Below are 22,967 nucleotides of genomic sequence, written 5' to 3' on the forward strand. Positions count from 1 at the left end.
CTCCCATCCTTCCTTGGGGTACCTATCCAAGCCCCCCCAGCCCCAACTCTGCACCTCCTTTCCCTCACTGGTCTCTCCCTGCCCCTCCCTGACCTCCCCCCAAGTCCCTCAATGTCCCCTGGTGTCTCCCCCTCCCGCAGGGGTTCTGCCCTCAGGGGTGTCCCTGTCAGCACAGCCTTGTGCACGGTGGCCACAGGGACAGGTCACCTGTCCATTTCCTGGTACCCAGGAGGCCTCGAGGACACCGCTTGGCACTGGCCCCACCTGGAGCTGCACCACACTGGGGAGAATGGCAGCGGCCACTGCCAGTGCGGGGAGAGCATGGCTGAGAGTGTCCCCCTGAATGTCACTGTCCTTTATGAGCGGGACCCTCAACTGGGGGTGACCCCACCATGGCACTCTCATCCACCTCACCAGGTGCCAGCCCTGTCTGTGTCCCCACAGTGCCTGTGGCCAATGCCACCATCACCCTCAGTCCCCTGTCACACTTGGTGCACTCAGGAGACACCGTGACCCTGCGCTGCTCAGTGCAGGTGGGCTCAGCCCCTGTCACCTTCACCTGGCTGCACAATGGGCAGGAGGTGGCCCAAGGTCCCCTCCTGGAGCTCAGGGCTGTCGATGTGGGACATTCGGGCACCTACCCGAATGGCCACCAACCAGCTGGGACAGGACAGGCACCAGGCACTCTGCCCTGAGCTGGCCCTGGAGGTGACAACACAGGAACAGGGCACAGGTAGGGTCACTTGGGGTCACATGGGGGGGTGCAGGACCCCCGGGGTTCTGGGTGATCCTGATGTGTCTCTCTCTGTCCCCAGCAGTGACCGCAGGGGTCTGCGGGTCCCTCCTGTTCCTACTTCTGCTCCTGGCTGTCATCAGGGGCTGGCACTGGTGGCACCACCTGGGTGGGTGACAATGAGGGGGAATGGGGGTCCCAGGGATTGGGGTGAAACCCCCACAGAGTTTGAGGTCCAGAGGGCAGCACCAACAGCTCCTGACTTGGGTGAAGCTGAATCCCTAGTGATCTCACCTGGGGGTCCTGGGGAATTTGGGGAGGTCCTGCAGGGTCATGCAGGGAGGTTGGGGGCTCTGTCAGGGGTTTGGAGGAGTTTGGGATCTCAGTGGATTCAGTGGGTGATTCAAGGCTCATTAGGGGCTTCAGGGATGCACGAGGCTCCCGGGGGCAGTCAGAGATCTCAAGGGTGTCAGGGGCCCTGAGGACTCCACAGTCACCCCTGCCCCCTTTCCCTTGCAGCCATCAGGAAACAGCAGGAAAGGTGAGTGGGGGGTCCAGGCCTGAACCCCATTTTATGTTCATAACGACCCCCCACACCCCCACAGACACCCTCTTATCCTTGCAGGGGCTCCCCAGGGCCCTCGGCCCCTCCAGAGGCAGAGGAGGTGCTGTACAGCCAGGTCGTGCGAAACAAGAAGGCAGGGGGTGAGTACAGGTGGGGGGACAGGGACATGGCCCCCTAGGGGTGTCACCTCCCATCCAGCTTCCCCCACCCGGTGTCTCTTGCAGTGCGCCCCTGTGCCACAACCCCCAGGTGACCAATGCAGAGCTGCCAGGACCCCACAGGCAACAGCAGGACTCCAGTGACATCTACGAGAACATGCTGTGACACTGGGGGCACTGGGGGCACTGGAGGTTCCTGCCTGAGGGCCCCTCCAACTGTGTGTCCACCCCACAGCTCCCGTGGGTTCCCATCGTGCCATGGAGGGGTGGCCACGAGTGTGGGGTCCCATGTGGGGTGCCCAGAGCTCCCCGTTACAGTGCTCCCAGTGCTCCCAGTACCCCCAGAAGCTCCTCATTCCCTCCCCCAGTACCAGGGGGGACAGCATCTCTGTTCCTCTTATGGGACCCAAAACACACCTTTTCATTAAACCAGGAGAAATGGTTTTTTGTTTGTTCAGGTCTGCCCTGTTTGGCTCAGGAAGGATGGTCTCGGTCAAGTTGTACAGATCTTTGTGGGATTTGCAGCATTTTTGGGGCTCTGTCTTGGTTTGAAAGACAGGTGTCTGTAAAGGAAGGAAGGAGCTTCTCTGGAAATGGAAAATATAAACCACTTCCCTCTGAATTATTAAAATTTTGGAATTAAGGGTCTCTCAGGTAAAGATATGGGAGTAGGAATAACAGTCCTTTAATAGGAAAATGTAAAAATAAAAATAAAAATTCTTATAGATGAATAGTGAGATGACTGGCTCTAACAATTAAGGAATGAATATTGTGTGAATATTAAGAGAAGCTTTATTGATGTATAGTTATGTTATTGTAGTTTATTGTTTAGATGCCCTCTGTTCTCCTCACAGTCCCCTTTCCCCATCCTCTGTATTGTTGCCACCGGACAGCCTGGTTTATTTAGGACAGGTAAAAGGAAGGCATGTACATGTGCCCCTCCTACAGGGCAGTTGAGAATGAAAAAGCTCGTTGCTACTGGAGGGCACAGCATGACAACACCTGACCCACCAATCAAGTTGCAGGAAAGCAATCTCCACCAATAAACGGCAAAGGAGAGTTGACTGACAGACTTTGGGAGGGGCCAGGGTTGGCTGATGCAACCCCCCAGAGGTATAAAAGGTGAAGCACCCATCTCAAAGATGAGCTGTGTGGTAAGCAGTCGTGAGGGAGGCTCCCAGGTGTGTTTTTCCATATTGTTATGTTTGCCCAATTATCCCATCATCAAAAAACCAAACAATATTAGAACTAGCAGCAATTTTAATTTAATAGTTTAGAAAATATATAAAATTGGATAGACTTGAAATATTAACAATATAATTTGATTAAAAATAAGGGATAATTCGGTTCCAATAATAGTGCATGAGAAAAAGATAACCACGGGGTATGGAGTGCAGGGCTCTTGGACCCTTGCCACCTCACGTACGAGCTTGCCAAGTGAAGACTCCCCCCTATATGCCATGTGTCAATGCCATCTCCTCCCATTTTCGATTCATCACACTTCTACCTCCGCCCTCATCACCACCTTTACCATGCCTGCGCCACCACTTCTTTTGGTGGTCACACAAGTCGTTGGAGGTCGTGACTGATGAAGGCCTCTACTCTTCACCTATGTCCTTTAATTCACCTTTGGGTTACACATGAGCACCAAGCCAGTACAATGTAAGCCAAAACGAACATATTACTGCATTTAAGCATCAAAGCAATAAATCACTTATAACTGGCATTTTCCTGGAACCCAACCAGATTTTCCCTTCTTTTTGTTAATTTTTAGTAACTTATAATTTGCTTTTTCCTCCTGTCCTTGAACATCAGCAGGGAGAGGGGGGTTGAAAGCCCTCCCATCCCTTTCCTTTTTGGCATTAAACTCTAACTGCTTAATTATTTAATAATATTACTGTATCAATATTGATTACTGTTTCAATTTTATCGGCACGAATCATACCTATTTATAACATGTGGAATCCTTTTGTTTTCACTGCTTGCTAGGAATGTAAAACAAAATATTGGTGCAGGGTGACTCAGAGACAACCCGTGTGGGTTAAGGGTAGTCTACAGGGTATAAAGAGAAGGAAAAGAGAAGTACTAATACATCCTGATAAGTTTGGAAATTTAGATAGCATGAAGAATGAATAGCACAAGAAGTAAAGATGGTATTAAAAAAAGTCCAATAGAATTAATTTAGAAGATGAGAAAGATTTGGGAGGAATCCCAGAGGGTAATTTTTCAAGGAAAGGTAATTAGATGAAATACTCTTCTCAGTGGTAGGCTTGGTATCCATTAGAAAGTGGTGAGAAGTCACCCCCTAATGGAACTTTACCATTCACTGTTACAGTTGATGTTATTTTTAAGACAAGAGAAAAAATGAGATCCTGTGATATATGCAGACATGTTTTTTTACCCTGAAGAATAAAGCTGTGTCAGAAAGAATGTGGCTTTGATTTGGCCCCACAGGACCTTTAGTCCTTACTTTGGAAACAGATAAGAAGCAGAAAAGAAAGAGATGTCGTTCAGCATTCAGCATAGGGCAGAGATGTTTGAAATTGGCTCCAATGCACCAGGAAGATTGTGTTCTATGTGTCCAAGACTTAGAGCCGAGTTAGTCCAGGCCAGCTCAGGTACACTCCCCCTCAGGCAACCACTCCGGCCCCTGAATGAAAGCCAAATGGCAGTGAGGATGAGATGAATAATTGTCCCCAGGTGAGGGGACAATTTCAGAGACCCCCAGTGACAAGCAAGCCAAGGAATAAAACCAAGAAAGCTTTGCCTTTAGTCACCCCCTTAAGGCAAGTCTTGAGTCCCCCAAGGAGAAGCCATGGGGGTGAACATCTGCTTTTCTACTAGTGACCTGAACAATTGGTGGGAAAACGTTACAATGGATAGAGAAAACCCTAGCAAAGTAGCAAAAAGACTGGAGTTCATAGTCAAGAATCAAGAGCCAGAGTGAGGTGATACTGATTTCATGTTGACAGAGCTAACAAAACCAGCAGAAGAGTTGGTGATCAAGGTAGCCAGAGCACGTGTGCAGGCACAAATTGCTAGTGGAGCCTTGCAAGGTACAGTGGACCAGCTGTGTCCTATTGTAAGCCCTTTGTGGGACGCGAACGATGCAGGCAGCTGTGCCCTCTTAACCAGATACCAGGAACTAGTCACATTGGAATTAAAAAATGCCCTTCCAAAAGCAATGACTTGGTCAGTAAGAGATAACGTTACACAGGGACAGCACGAGTCACCCACTGACATTGTGGACAGGCTCTGAGCAGCTGCACGTAAAGGCACAGCCCTGCATCCCTGGTCGGATATAGCAAAGCAGCAGTGGGTTTCCCTGATGTCAGGGCAATCTAGCCCAGATGTCAGGCAGAAACTTGAGAAGCTGAAAGAGCCTGTCAAGAGAGACTTAAAGGCATGAATGAGAAAAGCATAGAAAGTGGATGATAATCAAGAGAGAGAAAAAGGAAAAGAGCTCCCTGCAGCCATGGTGACAGCTCTGGATCGGCACCAGGGAGAGGACGTGGCATGCCTCTGGATGAAGCAGAGGCAGGGGCAACAATATCAGAGGCAGAGGAGGTTCAAAGCAGCCACAGACCAATCTGGGGCCAAATCAATGCATCTTGTAAGAAATCAGGACACTGGAAATAACTCCAGTGCCCAGAGTTAGCAGACAAAGTACACAAAACTCTTGCAGCCACTCTGGATGATAAGAAATGACTGAGACTGGCAATTCTTACCCTAGCAGGCCACCGGTTAAAATACAGCTAAAGAATGATAAAGAAGTTGAATTTTTAAGAAATTGTGGAGACATATTTTCACTCTTGAATCAAGCCCTGATACCCAAAAGTGAAAACTATCTCAAGAAATAGGAGACACTGTAGGCCAGCCAGAAAAAGTTTTCTTCCTGAAACCACTTCAATGTAAAATCAAGAAGAAAATGGGAATACATCAGTTTCTTTATTTACCCAACTAAGCCAAATCTGTCCTAGGCAGGCATTTGCTTGAAAATTTGGAAGCAACAGTTCTGTTTAGAAAAAGAAAACTTAAATGGAAGGTACCTGAAGACAAATGAGCAGTTTTAGCAGTAGGACTGACAATTGACACAAGACCAACAAACAAGAAGAACTATTTAGAGCAAGTATTGAATCAGGTGTACCCAAGAGTATGGGATACTCATAGCCCAGGAAAATCAAAACGAGCAGACCCTGTGAAAATTGAGCTACAGAGAAGAGATAGGCCAGTAGTCAGAAAGCAATACCCTTGAAGATTAGAAGCTAGGAAAGGAAAAGAGCCAACAATCAATAAATTCCTGACATCAGGACTATTGGAAGAATGGGAGTCAAAATTTAATACTGCTAGATTAGCAATAAAGAAACCTAATGGAACTTAGAGACTAGTGCCAGATTTCCAGGCAATGAATGAGTTATACCTTACTAGCTTACTAGCTAAACTTGGAGATGATTTTATTTGGTGCGGGGAAGGTCCATGGGCAGGTGCTGTCGAGAGCCGTTCCCTCATGGTCTGAGAGAGCAGCTCCCCCAGCCCACCTTGCTCCCAGGCCCGGAGGTTGTAATGTGCGCTCGACCGGCAGCCGAGGGAGGGCTCTTGACACCATGTCTGATGCAACAGGATTTATTGAAGGTAGGTCAGAGGGTGCAGGTTGGGTGAGGGTGAGAAGAGGGACAGGAAGAGGCAGGAGCACAAGCACTGTAACATGACGCCTAAGGGACATGCAAGCTGCTGGGGAAGCCTCAAGTCTGCTCAGTGAGCCACGTGTGCCCTCAGCATTGGGACAGCCACCTTTCCCTCAGTGAGCCTCACATCCCAGGGTCAGCAAATCAAGAGGCACCAGGCATGCTGTAGGTGACTCAGAGCGAGTGCAGTGGGTCATGGTGGCCAGGGGCCAGAAGCAGGCAGAAAGCCAACGGGGCTGGGGAAAAGGCTCTGCTCTGCTTACAGTGTGGGCTGAGGGCTCGGAGAGCTCCATTTCCCCCGTTGAGATGTTGGAGACGGGGCCTTTCAGCCTCCTGATTGGGCTGCCCCTGGCTGCAGGCAGCCAGAGGAGTACGACGACACAAGGCCGAAAGCAGCAAAGCAAAGAGCCAGCCGTGCACAGCACAGGGAGGTGGCCCAGTGCAAAGCCAGCGTGGCACCCTGAAGGTGCCCGCTGCACTCTCATGTGTCCCTGGCCTGGGAAGGACAGGAACGCTCGTGGTCCAAGAGGGCCTTTCTGTGGCCCCTGTGGGCTCAAAGCTGCTGCTCTTCTGGCTCAATGGGGCCTAAAGCCACAGAGCTCGGCCTCCCCCACAGCAAGAGGAACAAGATTTGGATATCAGGCAGTGGAGCTCAATGCCTAAGGCTGAGGGGTGGGAGGCTGCAGTCTGGAGCACAGGGAGGGCACATGCCCAGCCCCACAACAGCTGGCCTCACAGCCCTGAAAGGCCAGGACCAGGGTTCCAGGCCTGATTCCAGGGGGTCCCTCCAACGGGCGACCCACCTGTAAGCGCCAGAGCAGCCGGCTGTCGGGATCAAGGCGGCTGCCAGGGGGCTGCTTATGGCCTCTGCCAGCCAATTGCTCAAGGCTTAGCAGTGCCTCAGCCTCTCAGGGTCTCCCCCAGCCTGGCCAAGCTTCCCGGCAGCAGCGCCGCAGCCCCAGAGCAGCTGCAGAGGAGCCCCATCCAGAGGCGCCGGGGAGCCCTCAGCACTGCAGCCAGCAGCAGACGGGCAGGAGGACACGGATGGCCCTTCCTGTCCAGCACAGGGCTTGTGGCCATCTCCAGGCACCGCTCTGGCAGGGATCCCCACAGCTCCGGCCCCTGTCCAGTCGCTCTGTGGGCAGCACAAAGGCTTCAGCAGAACCACCAAAGGCCAAGGAGCTTCTGGCCATTTTCTCTGCAACACTGCACACCTGGGCAGCTGGCTGAGTACAAGCACCCTTTTCCCCCTCTTCCCCATTGCCTTCTAGACCCTGTGCAGGAAAAGAAAGATCCTGGGACTCTGTGTATTGAAAGACATTCTATATTTACATACTCAAAAACAATGAAAATAGAAATACAAAAATCTTGAAGAAGAAAAAGAAAATTTCTGCTGGCTCAAATGACCCCAGCAGACAGTCTTTCAGATCATCTCTCCAGGGAGCTGCAGCAGAACAGCAAGGCAGTGCTGCACAGACGAGGCCGTTTCCTCCATGCACTGCGGAATCGATCTCGCAGCCTGCGCCACGGGGAATAGGGAGCTCTCTGTACAGCCCGGAGAATTAAACAAAATGCAACTGCAGCATCTCTGATTGCAGGACTGCTGTCATATGCCATTTCTTCAAGGGCTGCAAGAGAGAGGAACAGAGGCAAGGTCAGATCCCACATGTGCAGAAAGACGAGGAGAGCCCCCTGCCAGGGCCATCCTGGCCATCTCTTGCCATGGCCCGCAGGGAGCAGGGAGCAAGGGGATCAGTCTGAAGGTGCTGGCCATGAATGCCACATGTGGCCCTGAAATCTCAGGGGAGCAGAGCCCTCCGCAGCCGGGGCAGGGCTTGCAGCTGCCCCCGCCAGCCCCCGCAGTCAGCCCGCTGCCCTCACTCACTCACCACTGCAGATCAGCTGGAGCTCTTGCTGCTGCCCCCTCAGGTGCCGCCCGGCCATGCCTGTGAAAACAGAGCCTGTCACGGTGAAGCAAAGTGAAAATTTTACAAGATAGAAATCCATTTTAATTTAGGTGAAATGTACATTTTTGAGTCGAGTCTGTGGTTAGAAATTGTAGTTATTTAGCCAGGCTGCCAGGCCTAAGCTCAGTGAAGTTACTTCAGTGAAGGACAGAGATAAAGGGGAGAAGACAGATTATAGAGAGAGACAGGGACTGCTGTAAGGGCAAGTCATCCTGACCTCAGAATTCTTTCTGATAAAAAGGAACTAGTGGTAAAAGTCAGAAGAAACCCATAAAAATGAATATGTATGAATCTATTGTGAAACTGTATGCATATGTATTTGAGAGGGGGATGAAAAGAGACCTGAAGTTCTCAGAGGTATGCATGCCTTTTGAGAAGAGTTTTCTCCGCATGTGTCCGGCGCCGTAAATAAACATACTGAGCTTTACAACTTTTATAAAGTTTTGAGGTTTCTTCTTTTCTCTGCAAAACATTATGGCGAGCCAGACAAGGGGTTTCTCTGTCCCCGCAGGGGCAGGGGGGATAGATGGACCTCCAAGGCGTGCCCTAAGATTTTTTCCTAGTGGGGCTCCGCTCATCTCAACTTGCCACCTGCGAGGACAGACAACGACCTGCTGGCCTGTGCAGGAAGATGCGGTATGTACTGAGGGGCCCCCACGGGAGGGAAAGGAGAGCTAGGGAGTAAATCACTCAGAGATGTCTGGGTTATGCTGATGGAGCAGCTGTATTAGAGACGGGGTTCATCGTTCTGATAGAGCAGACCACTAGTGATCCTGGGGGTGGGTCGGGTGAACACATGTGTGTGTGTGTTGGGGGTTCATTGTTCTGATAGAGCAGAACTGCTGAACCCATGTGTGTTTTGTTTGTGTGTGTGTATGTGTGTGGTGTCCAGACACTGTGTTGCTGTATGGTTAATGCATTGTGTGGTCAGTGCACTGTGTTTGTAATTGTGCAAGTGTATAAGTGTATGGTGTATGAAAGAGAGTAGATCTACAGTGCTCTACAGTGTGAGGGGAATGAGTATTACCCGTGTTTGAAGCAGCTGAGTGTGGCCTGAGGCTGCAGCAGGCTGTGGGGGCAGGGAGAGAAGTGCCCCACGGAGAAGCGACAGGAGGAACGTCAGTGATGGTATTTATTGTGTTTAAATGTAGTGATTTGTGCAGATTTGGTACATTTTAACCGTGAGTATGAGCTCAGAGAGTTCCTTTGCCCTGGATGTTTGTACTTGATCTCTAGACTCTGTGCTGTTATTCTGATTGTGTCCAGGAAAACTGATGTGAGTAAATGCCGAATTATGGTATGCTGTGTTGTGTTGAGAAAAGTGAGCACTTTGAGAGATATTCCCTTTCCCAGTGACTTTGTGTGGTGATTTTCTTCCGCTGCATTGTGGTAATTTGATTCTCAGATTGTATAGTGGTGTCTGTGAAGATTATAAGATTTTGTTGCAACAAGAGTAGCATTTTACACAGAAGGACTCTGGTATGGTGATTTATGCTTAACTACAATAAAGCGAATTAAAGGAATTCCAAGAATTCTCCCCCTCACAGCAATTCAAGCCTTGGCTGTAGTGAATTTGAGATAAAAGGGGGAGGGGTGCATGTGTCTGTGTCTGTGGGCATATCAGAGTTTCGGCTGTGACTAGCACAGCCTTTTTGCAAAGCAGTAAAACAAGTGTAAGTAGACACAGTGCTTAATTAGATTGTGCAAGAAGAGAACTAGAAAAGACTGATATTTTGTAAAACAGAGTTTATATAGAAGAGATGAATGAGACGAATTAGTTAATGAGACTTATGAGATTTATGAGACTTCAGTTGGTACTGCAGTAAGTCTGGACTGGAAACAATCTGCTGCAGGGATTTAAAGTTCTCTGTAACAAACAGAATAGCCTGCCTTTGAGGGCAATTTCGGGGAGCCTTTGGTGCATCAAGAGGCTAGCATGCTGTGTGAGGTGACAGTGGCTGTCCCCTGGGCACAGGGACAGCTCTGGCTGCCCTGTCTCCCCAGGGAACACAGGAATGGCCTGTGGGCAAAAGGTGGATGTGCAGTTATTATTGCAGTGCGGTGTTTATGAGAAACACTGGTATTGCTGTTTTGCTGTTCTAATAAGTGTCAGGGCACATGCCCCGAGTGTAAATTAGAGGTTTCTGATCAAGCGATTCAGAACCTAAGGTCTTAGAGCTTGTATGTGGGAATCACATCTGATACCTGCCACCTGGAGCTGTGTGTGTATAGGAGGAAAACTGAGAAAGTACTGTGAAGGTCTGTAAAAAGGTTTGAGTTGAAGCGAGATAGGGCAAGGAGAAATAAATAATGAGAACTGACCAGAGCAAAGAGGTTCCTAAATTAGCCCCTTTTAGGAGGGGCTCACTGGGCGAAGGTTGCCAGTAAGAGCAGCTCAGAAAATAAAAAGATTTATAATACTTCATTGCTGTTAGTACTGTTTTAAAATAGGAAGATAAATGGGATAGAGTTTTTGTATGCTGAAATGTCTTTTTGTTTTAAGAAATCACCCAGAATGGCAAAGAGACTGTGAGATCAGACCACCCTCTGGTCTTGGCCCTTGAAAAGGAAAACAAGGCAAAGAGAAAGCAAATCAAACGTGTTCAGCATACAGCATAAGATAGCAATGTATGAAATCAGGCAAGGATTATCATGCTGAAATGCAAAACAATCACAGTTCGCAAAATGAGTACATATGATTTGTTAAAAGCTCCTCCCAAGGTAAGGGAGGAAGGGTAAAGATGACCTCCCCAAAAGAGAAGAATTTTAGTCAACACAAGGGCCATATATTCAGTTTTAAATAAAGCGTTACTACCTGTGAAGAATGTTTATGTTGTAGTGTGGGGAACAACTGAACAACTGGCCAGTCTGAGAAGGCATACTTTTGCAAACCTTTAAAGTTTGTACAATTCGCTCAATTTGCTAAACATTCTCAAATGAGAAAGGTTACTCTGAAGGCAAATTATATAAAAAGGTTAGGCTTAACATTAACAGACACTGAAATTAAGAAAGACATTAGTAGGGAGATATTAGAATAAGTAAATAAGTGTATTCAAGTGTATGGGCCTCTGCTGTACCAGGGAGAATGAAAGATGCCCCCCCATGGTAATCAAGCTTAAGGAAAAAACACAACCAGTGAGAGTTGAGTGGTACCCTCAAAAGGAAGATAAAGAAGGAATCAGCCCAATAACTGATAGTACTGGATTAAGGGCTGTCAATAAGATAACACAGAATTTATACCCTGTGGTAGCAAATCCATAGACTTTACTAACTTGTTTAACACCTGACCTAACCTGGTTAACTGTTTTAGGCCTAAGAGATGCCTTCTTTTGCCTCCCCATCCACGAAGCCAGCCAGAAAATTTTGCATTCAAACACAAGCTCACATAGTCCATGTGCCTGAAGGCTTCAAGATTCCCCACTCCGATTGGAGAACAGCTTGCAAAGACCCAAAGTCCCGGGAAGCTCCACAAGAGGAAAGGAGGCTGTTGCAGTACGTGGACGATCTTCTAGTAGCCACTTGGACGAGGGAAGCGAGAGAAGCCTGGACGGTAAGCCTTTTGAATTTCCTAGGACTCCAAGGACGCAGAGTCTCAAAGAAAAAGGCACAGGTAGTGAAACAGAAGGTAATCTACCTGGGGTAAGAAGTGAGTGCTGAGCAGCAGACTTTAAGGCAGGGAAGCCCTATGCCAAACCCTGAAACCCCAGACAACGAAAGAACTCCTAACCTTCTTAGGCATGGCAGGGTAGTGCCAGCTGTGGGTTTATAATTATGGACTGTTCGTCAGACACCTCTATGCTCTTATTGCCAATGTAAACAGAGATCTCCAGTGGACAAAAGACGCCACACGGGCCTTTCACCAGCTAGAGAGTGCCCTCATGCATGCTCCAGCTTTGAAACTTCCAGATGTAAGTAAACCATTCTTTCTATTTTTCCATGCAAGGAATTGCCCAGGGAATATTGGCTCAGGACTTGGGTCCATACCAGAGGGTAGTTGCTTACTTCTCTAAGCAGCTAGATGCAACAGCCAAAGGATGGCCAGGTTGCCTCAGAGCTGTAGCAGCAGTTGTGCTGAATATTCAAGAGGCACGCAAGTTTACCCTGGGACAAAAATGACTGTGCTAGTGTCCCACACAGTGTCCGCAGCGCTGGAAGTAAAGGGTGACCATTGGCTCTCACCACAGAGGTTTCTGAAATACCAGGCTATCATGGCAGAGCAAGATGATGTAGAGATAGTGGTGACTAATATTGTCAACCCAGCTTCCTTTCTCAGTGGAAATCAAGGAGAAGCAGTACACCATGATTGCCTGGAGACCATTGAAGCTACCTACTCCAGCCGTCCAGACTTAAAGGACGCTCCTTTGGACAATGCAGAGACCTGGTTCACTGACGGGAGCAGCTATGTTGCCAATGGGAAGCGACCTGCTGGGTATGCAGTGACCACCTGCAGAGAGGTAATCGAGTCTGGACCCTTACCAACAGGTACCTCCGCGCAGAAGGCTGAGATAAATGCATTGACCCGTGCCCTGGAAAGGGCAAAAGGGAGGAGAATAACCATCTACACAGTCTCAAGGTATGCATTTGGAGTCATAACATGCACATGGAGCCATCTGGAAGGAGAGGGGACTGCTGACCTCACAGGGAAAGAAGAGACAATCCAGCTGCTGGAAGCAGTTCAGCTACCTGAAAAAGCATATTAAGGCACACCAGAGAGTGAGCTTAAAATTGGAGGAAAGAAATGAGTTGGCGGATGGAGAGGCAAAGAAAGCAGGAAAGGGTAAGGTACAGATTTTCCTCGAATGTAAGCCATAATACAATAATACTAATCAAAAGAAACATACAATTACAAGGGGTGGGCTACCATTGAAAGAGAGCTAGTAATCCCTTCCCATTTTCGTGGTTACTAGTGAAGGAAGGGCACTAGAAAACACACTAGGGCCTAACTACTTAGAAGCCTTTTATAGAGTGTGGCTCCTTTCTCAAAATGACCAAGGCTGCCAGTGATACAGAGTGCATTGAAATGAAGTGTTGACTTTGAAGTAGTAATTTCCACAGGCTTTCTAGAACACACATCTGATTGAAACAATCGTTGTATCATTGTCAGGAATTTATATGCCACTATCACTCAGGTAAGCTGACAATGTGATCCTTGCCTCCAGACTAACCCCAAAACACCCCCTGGCCAAAACTCGGTCAGACTGGGAGAGGCCATGGGCCTATACAGCAGTGGTAAATTGACTTTTCAGAACTCCCAAGGAAAGAGGGGTATCAGTATTTACTGGTATTAATAGATACATTTTCAGGGTGGCCAGAAATATTCCCCACCAGAACTGTCAAAACTCAAGATGTGACCAGATTATTTTTACAAGAAATAATACCACGCTTCAGAGTTCCAGCCACGATGTCCTCAGATAAAGAATCATATTTCATTTCCAAAGCAGTGCAACAGATTAGTGGACACCTGGGCATAGATTAAGAACTTCACACTTCAAACTGCCCAAATCAAGTAGCCAGGCAGGGAAAATGAATCATTTGATTAAGCAGCAGATTGTAAGACTGGGGCAAGAAGTTATTCTACCCTAGCCCAAGCTCTTCCACTAGCACTATTGCAAATTCGAACTAAACCTTGAGCTAAAGGAATGCTGAATCCTTTTGGAATGCCTTATAGAAGACCATATAGAATACAAAAGGAATATCCAGAATGTCCACCTACATGGTGGCTTTAAGCAAACAGCTCAGAGAAATTGAGAAACATGTGGCTGGAACTTGGAGCAGGGAGTTAGATAGCCTGGGGATGATGTATATGTTAAGTCTCTTACAGAGAAGACTTTGGAACCACAGTGGGAGAGACCACTGCAAGTACTTCTCACCACCTTCACTCCAATCAAAATCAAGGAGCAGAATGCCTGGATCCATCACTCTCGGGTGAAGAAGGTCCAGAAGCCCCTTCAGGAGTGACACCAGGAGACAATGAACTGAGACTAAAACTTACTTGGGCAAAATGAGTACATTGCGGTCGGGAGTAGTTCATACTTTAGTTTACAGAATTGTTTTGTATGTATTTGTAACTGAAGTTTTAGAACTAGAGAGTAACTCTATCCAAAGCAATGCTGAATGGCCTTGGTCCCAGGTGTTTAATCAGTATACTGGATCCATGGGAAAACCTTCTGAGATAAAAGATTTAAACATATCTACTGTAGTAATCCACGAGAATCAGGTATATGAGGAGCAAGAATGGCAGTAACAGGAACTGTGGACACTTCAAGGAATCAGAGGAGAAGAAATCAAAGTAGAGTGCCAGGTCATCAATAGGACAGCTTATGAGAGATCAGATGTAATTAGTGTCTGAACCTCCCCTGGTGTATATGAACACCAGCAAGTCTGTGATAACCTAAGTGAATCAGACTGTTGGTGTAATTTCACCTAGATACAGCCTGTAGAAGTGACCTGCCTTTGAGCTCAAGTTGCTATCAGATTTTCATTTGAATTCAAAGTGGACACTGCGCCTTTTACCACAGCAGGGCCTTATACAACTCATACTAGTTCAGACTCTACCCAAACTTGAACCTAAAGTGTATGAAATAGGCCTCTACGTAGTAAAGCATGTGAGTGAACAACAGCTATTATTCAATCCAGAATGGTCTCTCAAACGTGTGGAGTTGATAATGCAAATTAACATCTCAAAAATCCAACCAGCCTGCTCCTCCTTCCTAAAAACTTCCTTTGAGGGCTGGACAACATGGTTACAAAAACAGGCATATCTCAGGAGCAGAACAAGAAAGGAAGGAGCCAGCTCTCCTGGTGTCTAAAACCAGGAACACCAAGAAATCAGTTTCCTTAGGTCATTTTCCAAGCAGGTTGGCTGAATACCCAGGCAATGGCTGCTAAAGGCTGCTGAACTGCAGGTGGTGGACAAATACTGTTATCTTCTGCCCTGAACACAGTCCACAGCTTGATCTTAGCTAGGGGCAAGGTGGGTGAAGTTTTGTAGACCAGGAGAGACATTCCTGCTTGCCACACATCTGGGAAATCAGGTGCTTTGGAGGGGGAAGGAGAGGTTAGATTCCTTGAGGTCTCTGCATTTCAGAACAAACATCTGCCTCAAGTATGACCTAAACCTCTGTCAGATACACTTGTGAAGTGTGTCTGAATTTGCAGTGTGAGCCCAGCACATCCCTCTGGCAGGCAGGATGGTCATGGACAGAAAGCAGTTCCTATTCCCCATAACAAACATCTAACTGGCATATTAGGGACAGGATTAGGAGTTTTAAATTGAATTGATTCAGAAATACTGATGAATAAACTGGCCACTGCAGCAGGTAGCCTAACAAAATTGAAGCAGTCTTTACAGTCATTTGTATTGGCATTAGGAACTAGCCAGTGACAGATTTCAAAAGTACTGCCAAAGTAAGGAAGTATGAAAAGGCCAGGGACCAAGACCACAAGCTGATAGTAGAAGCACTTAGTACAGTTTAAGATAATGTGTCTTTAGCTTTCAGTTGTATACAAGCACAGTTATGGGTGCAGGCAACAGCAGCTCTGATCATACAGGAAGGGGGTGAAGGTAATTTTCCAGCTGAAATTCGGAAGATTGTGTGGGATAATGCAATTGATATTGAAAGGAAGTTTCAATCCTGGCAGACTACGGTGAATTTCACCTATGATCCTGTTTCTAATGTGGCAACTGCCTTTGTGCTTACCATACGTAATGCCACTGTTTATGTTATCCATCCCCTCCTTGCCCTAGGATTAAACCTTGAAAAAACAATACTCTATCCTTCATAACATAGAGTGTGGGCATGAAAGATGAATGAAAAGTGGCAGACAGTAAACTTAGAATCCCGCATTACTAGAGAACAGATGGGATTCATTTGTGAAAGCAATACTATTATTGCCCAAGATGTGTATCTAGACACTGAACAGAGTATTTTTCACTTTGAAATTCATCCAGTCACTGACCAGAAAACTGTGCTTGTATATACTGGAAAAGGGTGTGTATGTCTGAGAACTGCCTGTGCTGCTGTACAAATTGATAGCAATGATGTTATTCTGTCTAGTAGAAATCATTCTAATTTCTGTATTTGTAATTTTGTTAAGATTATCGGGTGTGATTTTTCATACTTGGCTCCAGTGACATCCCACCAGCTGGTCAAAGCCAATTACACAATGTATCACAGACTATCACCTACCCATATTGAGATGAACCTTACATTAGTGAAACAATTAATTAAGCACCAAGACCTATTGGAGATCTTGAAGGAAATCCAAGAAAGTGGAAAGAAAACCTTAATTACTGTCCAACATGATACAAAGGAGATAACCAGAGTTCTACAAAGAATAAAACAAAATATGGATCACCACTGGTGGGATGTGATCTTTGGGTGGTCACCAACTGCAAATGGAATCTTTAATAAGTTGTGCCACCCCATTGTAGTTTTACTAATATTAGTTGGGATAAGCTTAGGATTATCTATTACATTGTTAATTTGGAACTGGAGAATGCTACAACGAATAGCTGTACTAACCTCTTTGTCAAACATACATGGTAGAGCATTAAAAGACAACTGTTGTCGTGAGGGTTTTCATTAAGTAAAAGAATTTACTTATTTCATAGGAAAGGGGGGAATGAGACAGAGTAGAGATCCATTCTGAATTAGGTGAAGTGTCTAGGAGAGGTGAAAAGTCTGTGAGGCCAAAGCTGAAGGAAAAGTCACATGCTGGAGACAGCAAGGAGACAGAGAAAGAAAAACAGAAACGACCACAAGGTCAATTTGCCCCCCACCTAGGAATTCCTTTGATAAAGAAGAACTGGTGATAAATGTCACGCGGAATGAATATGTATGAACTTATTGTGAAACTGTATGCATATGCATTTGGAAGGGGGATAAAAGGAGACCTGAGGTCTTCGGGGGTACGGATGCCTTTTGGGGAGGCTTGCATCTGGCGCTCATCGTAATAAAGGCATACCGGGCTTTACAACTTTTATAAAGTTGTGAGGTTTCTTCTTTTCTCCTCAAAACAATGGATAAACACTGCCTGATCAGATCTTGGCACTCTGGGCAGAGAAACCAGAACCACCGGGCAGTTGGAGAAGGTTCTTGTTGGCTTTGTCTTGCTATTCCTGGGCCCAAGCCATGCTGGATGTGCTCAGAGCTGGGCCCAAACTTTCCCATCAATTCCCTGTTTTGGAGGAGAGCAGTACATGTGCCACCTCCTCAGCAGCTGCCACAGTGGGATGCCCATGAGCCCACTGCTGTCTTCCAGCACTGGGATTCCCCCTGTGCCCAGAGATGAGGATCCACCTTGAGAGAGCCCTTGTGGCAGAGAGAGCTGATGGTCTCAGTGGATGTTCTGGCCCCTGCTGAAAGGGTGCTTCCCACAGACCATCTGGTGCAGCAGGATGCCCAGGGACCAGATGGTAGCTGGCTTGCCATAGTACCAGCCAAAGTGGGTACATTCTGGGGGGCTGTATGACCGTGTTCCTGTGGAATACAGATGGAGTTCATCAGGGGGATGCTGCTGCTCCCAGAGCCTGGCCCCAGTACCCCTGGGTGTGTGGGGGCTGCCCCAGTGGCACACTGGGTGTGACCCACTGCCCTCTGACCAGCACCTAGGACTTGTGTATAGACTTGAGGTTGGAAAAGAAGCCACTGGTGATGGAAGAGGGTAGTGGAAATACTTGCAAGTCCAGAGCATAACAAGGGAAAACCCACTCAGTGGTGGTGAAACGCCATGCTGTTATGAATTAGAATGAGGCCAGATTTTGAAAAGGAAAAAGGCTCTCATTTATTAAAACAAGCTAAAGAGGATGGGGAGTTTGAGATAAGCCCAAACTCCCATGCTGCAACCCAAAGAAAATGAGTCCCAAACACTCTGTGTTCTCCCCCATTTAGTACATCCCTCAGAAGGAGAAGAACCCCAACCCAAACAAAACCCTCATTTTATAACCCCTCTCAGGTCCAGAATTGGTGGGTTTTGGATTTGCCCCTTGATTGGTCAATTTCCAGCATTCTCATTGGTCCTTATGGATATTCATTCTGGACCATTTTCTCGGGGCCTCGAATGATTGGTCAAGTCCCCTGTCCAATAACCTCCCGCCCTTTTTTGACTATCGCTCCCAACAATCCCTGGACCTCCCCTCCCCAGGACCCACAACAAACATCCATCAACTCACCCCAAAACAACATTTCCCAACCCTGCCACAATTTAACACAAATTGAACACCATTTGTAGCAATGCCTTCATCCTCCCTGGCTTCAATGCCCCAAAAAACATTCCGAACCCAAGACAAACCAGGTGAGTGGAGCAGTCCAAGCCCTTTCTCACCTGCACACCAAACCGGTTGGGGCACAGATTCTGTCCCTCCCTCTCTGCTACCCCCACCCACAGGTGTTTTAGTTGGGCTGGCTGCCCCAGCCCAAGCCCCAGTCCTGGGCAGAGTGGTGGGCAAAGACTGCCACCACAGCTGGAAGCAGGCTCCCCACTCAGCCCAGCTCAAAAGCAATTCGGCTGATATGTCAGTGCCATGAAGGGCAGCAAAAGAGAGAATCCCTGATGCCACACCCAGCTTGGACTGTGAGAGCTCAGTGCCATGAGATGCTGGGACAGGGAGCACACCCCTGCATGGGCTCACCTGCAAAGTGAGCAGGCTGTCTCTTGCAGGTGGGTGCCACAGCCAAAGTCAATCAATTTGGCCTGCCCAGTGGCCAGGTCAAGCAGGTTGTTCTCTGGTTTGATGTCCCTGTGCAAGACCCCGCAGCTGGTGCAGTGCTGCATGGCCTCCAGCACCTGGCAGACAAGCTCCCGCGCTACCTCCTTGGGCAGGAACCCCCGTGCCCCAATGAAATGCTGCAGATCCTGAGAGCGCTCTGGGCGTTCCAGCACCATCACGATAGTGTTGGGGAGCTCGAGCCACTTTAGCAGCTGGACCACACCGGGGAAGCCAGTGGACACCTTGGCCAGCAGCACGATCTCCAGCGGGGCGCTGGTGCTGTTGGGCTGCGGAAGGAGCACAATGCCGTCAGTGGGGCTGATGCCGTGCTGGGGCTCGGGAAGACCTCAGCCAGCCCGGGATGCTCTGCACCCTGCTCTGGCCCCATGCCTGTTCTCCCTCGGGGCGTCCTGGCGTCTCCCACCCTGCCGGGCCTCGGCTCATCCCCGCCCGGCACAGCCCAGCTTCTGCCACTGGCCCTGCTAACTCACCAGCTCACCCCAGTGCTGGACGCGCTTCTGTGGCGCCCTTTTGATGGCCACCTGCAAGCCAAGGGTAGCAGCGGGCTCAGCTCGCCGCCCGCCCTGCCCAGACCCATCCTCCACCCTCCTCCTCCTCCTGCAGCTGCGGCCGGCCCTGCTGCTCACCAGGTTGCAATCCAAGAGCCGCGTGGCTGTGAAGATGCTGCCGAAGCCCCCGCGTCCCAGCAGCGAGCCCAGCCTGTCCTGCTCCTTCAGACCCTGCTGTGCCTTCCTTGACAGAAGGACACGGCTGTCAGCACTCGGTCCGAAGCCAGCAACGGCCCCCGAGCGCCCCTCAAGTGCCACAGGCCGGCCATGCCCAGGCATTCGCTCCTGGGAACAGGACAGCGGCGGAGCTCAAGCCAGGCAAGATGCAGCGGAGGCAGCAGGAGCAGCCGTGCCACCTGTGTCCTCCACCAGCCCCGGGAGGAGCCAGGGCCGGGCCCTGCGCCAGGGCCGGGGCCGGGGCTGGGGCCGGGGTCGGGTCTGGGGCCGGGCTCGGGCCAGGTGGAGCCAAAGGGAGGCGATGCCGCCCCAGCCCCAGGCACTGATGCCCGCCCAGCAGCACCACTGCCAGCACAGGCAGAGCCAGCCGGAGGTGAGACCACGGCGGGACACCCAGGGCTGGGCACCGGTCAGCCCTGCCCAGGGCCAGGGGTGGGCCGGGGGCATGGCCTGGCCAGGTATGGGGAGAGAGAAACTGGGAGAGGAGGGGGCACCGAGAAATGGAGAGCGGGAGAGGGTGCGGGACTGCGGAAGAGGGAGAAGAAAAGCAAGAGGGAGTCGACAAAGGCACTTCTTTCGCTGCCAATGCTGCCACTGCTGCCACTGCAAGTGAAGCTCTGGGGCCATTTGTCCTGGTGCCCATTTGTCCGTTGTCTGCTCGCCCCTGTGCCAAGCCCTTCACTCCCCTGGGGCAGCCTTTGAGCCTGTCCAAACATGGGAACTTGCTGTGTTCAGCCAAGATCCAGAGCCTGGACTCCTGCTGTCAGCAAAGGAAGGGGCAGCCAGGTGGGGCAGCCAGGGGATGAGTTGTACAACATGGCTTATGTGGTCCAAGACCTGTTCAACATTACCAAAAGATGGCTGTGGCCTTGGGAGATATAACTTGGCCAACACCCCTGTCTATCACTAGAACAAGGTGACCAGCAGAGATTCACATCAGACTCTGTCAGTAGTTTGGTGCCACTGAAGGACAGAAGTTTATTCAGTATTGTTTTCATTTTGAAAGTAAGAGCAATGATGGTGGAGTCTTCTGTAGCAGGGGACATGGTATACCATATGGAACATGTGGACCATGGTAAAAGATGCTAAATAAAGAAATAAAATACATTAAATTTAAAAAGACATGTATAAATAAATAAATAAAAACATTCCCAGATGTTCCAAGGCAGCCTAAGCCTCATGGTCTGGGAAGAAAACTTATCACCATGAGTCAGCAGAGTGGCTCTCCAGATGGCTTTGCAGAATGGCCTGGTATTACTGCCTAGTGTTACAGGGTTAATATTGGGGTGCAAGGAAGCAGCATTTTTGAATTTCACTACACGAAATATAGAATGTTAGGGAAAGAAACAAAGAAGGAAAAGGGAGGGATCAAGGTGGTTTGAAGAGAAATAGACATCGGAAAATAGAGGAATAATACAATAAGTGGTGTCTGTCATGCTGGCAGATGCTGGTCAGTGTGCTTGTAAGGTCCTGTCTTGCACCTGGTCCCTGCACTGTTCCACAGTACCCTGTTTCCTCATTAGACTCTCTGTGTATTTTCTGACTGCTCTGCAGAGCCAGTGGGATCTGGTGGAGTCAGATGAGAAACCTTTTTGCACACTGGTCTGTGTGTATGAACATGTCTGTATGAGGTAGCTGAAAAGTTGAGTGTCCAAAGGCCAGAAAAGTGGTGATCCATATGGTGTTGATAAAGGTACCCTTTAACGTGATATACCATGATAACTTATCCTTTGGCGCTCATTAATCTGGAGATTTATAGATTGTCTTATGGATAGGCCTTAGTTACCCTTCATCACCCCTTTTTTCCCTCTAAAAATACAAGTGACATCAGGTTAGTTATAATTCTACACATGAATTTCTTAATAAAGAAGAACCATAAGGCTGCAGGACAAAGTCACCTCCCAGTTGTGCTCTTCAGTTATGTTTCAATCTTCCAGAACAATAGTTGTATTGAAAAACACATGGATTCTAACTTGGCCGCTTCCTAGAGTGCTATGGTCATGAATGCCAATGCCTAAAATGATTCCTAATTATTTTAACCTTTGTATGAGATATTATACAATAAGAAGGACACCCTTCTATTCAGAAAGGACAGTTTCATTATAATGAAAAGCACCAATGGATAGTATAAGGACTTATGATCCTATATTTTCAGAAAAAAAGGGATGAGAATTTATGTTTTAGTGTTCTGTAGCCATCCATGTCCATGTGGACAACGTTCCAATATGCCAAGGCATATGTCCAAAAGGTACAGGGTACCTGGTACAGGGTACCAGGTACAGACCTGCTCCTTACAGCCTGCAGGGACAGAGGCGCAGGGCAGGGACTCCGTAGCACAGCCTGGGATGCACAGGGCACAGGCATGTGCAGCAGCTGCAAGACAGCCCTGCCAGAGCCAACTTGAGCAGCACTTTGGCCTTGGCTGCTGGGCCCGGGCCTGAGGCAGGAGCAGGAGACAAGTGACCCTTGCAGACCTGGGGCCTCATTGCCTCCTTGTCCCTGCTCAGCAGCCTGGCAGGGGCCGCCCCATGCTCCTGCCCTTGCCATTGCACATTCCCACATGCCAGTGCCCATCCTGGCAAGAGCCCTGAGCAAGGAGGGAGGGACAGCATCTGCCTGGCCAGGGGCTGGGGCTCAGGCCTTGGCCCTTGGCATTCCTGAAACACATCCAGCTTTGCTCAGCACCACAGACACCTTTGCCTTGTTTGTCCCCAGGTGTCATCACTGCCTCCAATGTTCTGCTCTAACTGGAACCTGGAGACACTTTCTCAGTCATGTTCCTCAGCGGGACCCATTAAAACTTGAATGAAATTTGAAGTTCCATTTTAAGTTTGAGTTGTTGAGAAGTTTTTTGAAGACACTCTCAGGGACTGAGTCTGATGTAAACAACACCAAATCCCCAGAGGCTCATTAAATCCTTGTGCTGTGTCTGTGCTGCTGAGCTTTAAAGGAACAGCTCTTCCCAGGGCCAGCTCCTCTCCCAGCCCAGCAGGGCTGAGGGCTCTGCCGGCAGGGACAGGAGCCAGGCAGAGACAGGCTGAAGGCAATCAGGATTGGGAAGACATTGAGCTGAGACTTCACTTGGGGAAAGATCTTTACAGCCCTGTGCATGGTGAGTGTGTGGATGCAGGGCAATGTCCCCTGTGCTCCTGGAGGCATCCCCTGAAGCTGACCTAGGACAGGATTGATGTGACTGTAAGGATGGCTCTGCTGCTGTCTCTGCTTTGGGGTGGATGTGCTGCAGAGCAGGGCTCCCCTGGGCACTGTCAGAGGGACAGGGCAGGACGGCTCCTGCTGCCAGGGACGGCTGCAGGGGGTGAAGCTGGGGCTGCAGCCAGGGCTGCTCAGAACTCCAGCTCATGTCCAGCTCATTTCTGAGGGGACTTGTCATGAGCTGATTCA

The 22,967-nt window shown here is 48.9% G+C and overlaps 1 pseudogene; it reads right to left on the reverse strand.

The window, feature by feature from the left end:
* Nucleotides 1-12,431: 12,431 nt before the first annotated feature.
* Nucleotides 12,432-21,282, reverse strand: LOC134434580 (serine/threonine-protein kinase pim-1-like; annotated as a pseudogene).
* Between the last annotated feature and the right edge of the window lie 1,685 nt (nucleotides 21,283-22,967).

Source organism: Melospiza melodia, unplaced genomic scaffold (genome assembly GCF_035770615.1).
Source record: "Melospiza melodia melodia isolate bMelMel2 unplaced genomic scaffold, bMelMel2.pri scaffold_44, whole genome shotgun sequence".
NCBI classification, from domain to species: domain Eukaryota; kingdom Metazoa; phylum Chordata; class Aves; order Passeriformes; family Passerellidae; genus Melospiza; species Melospiza melodia.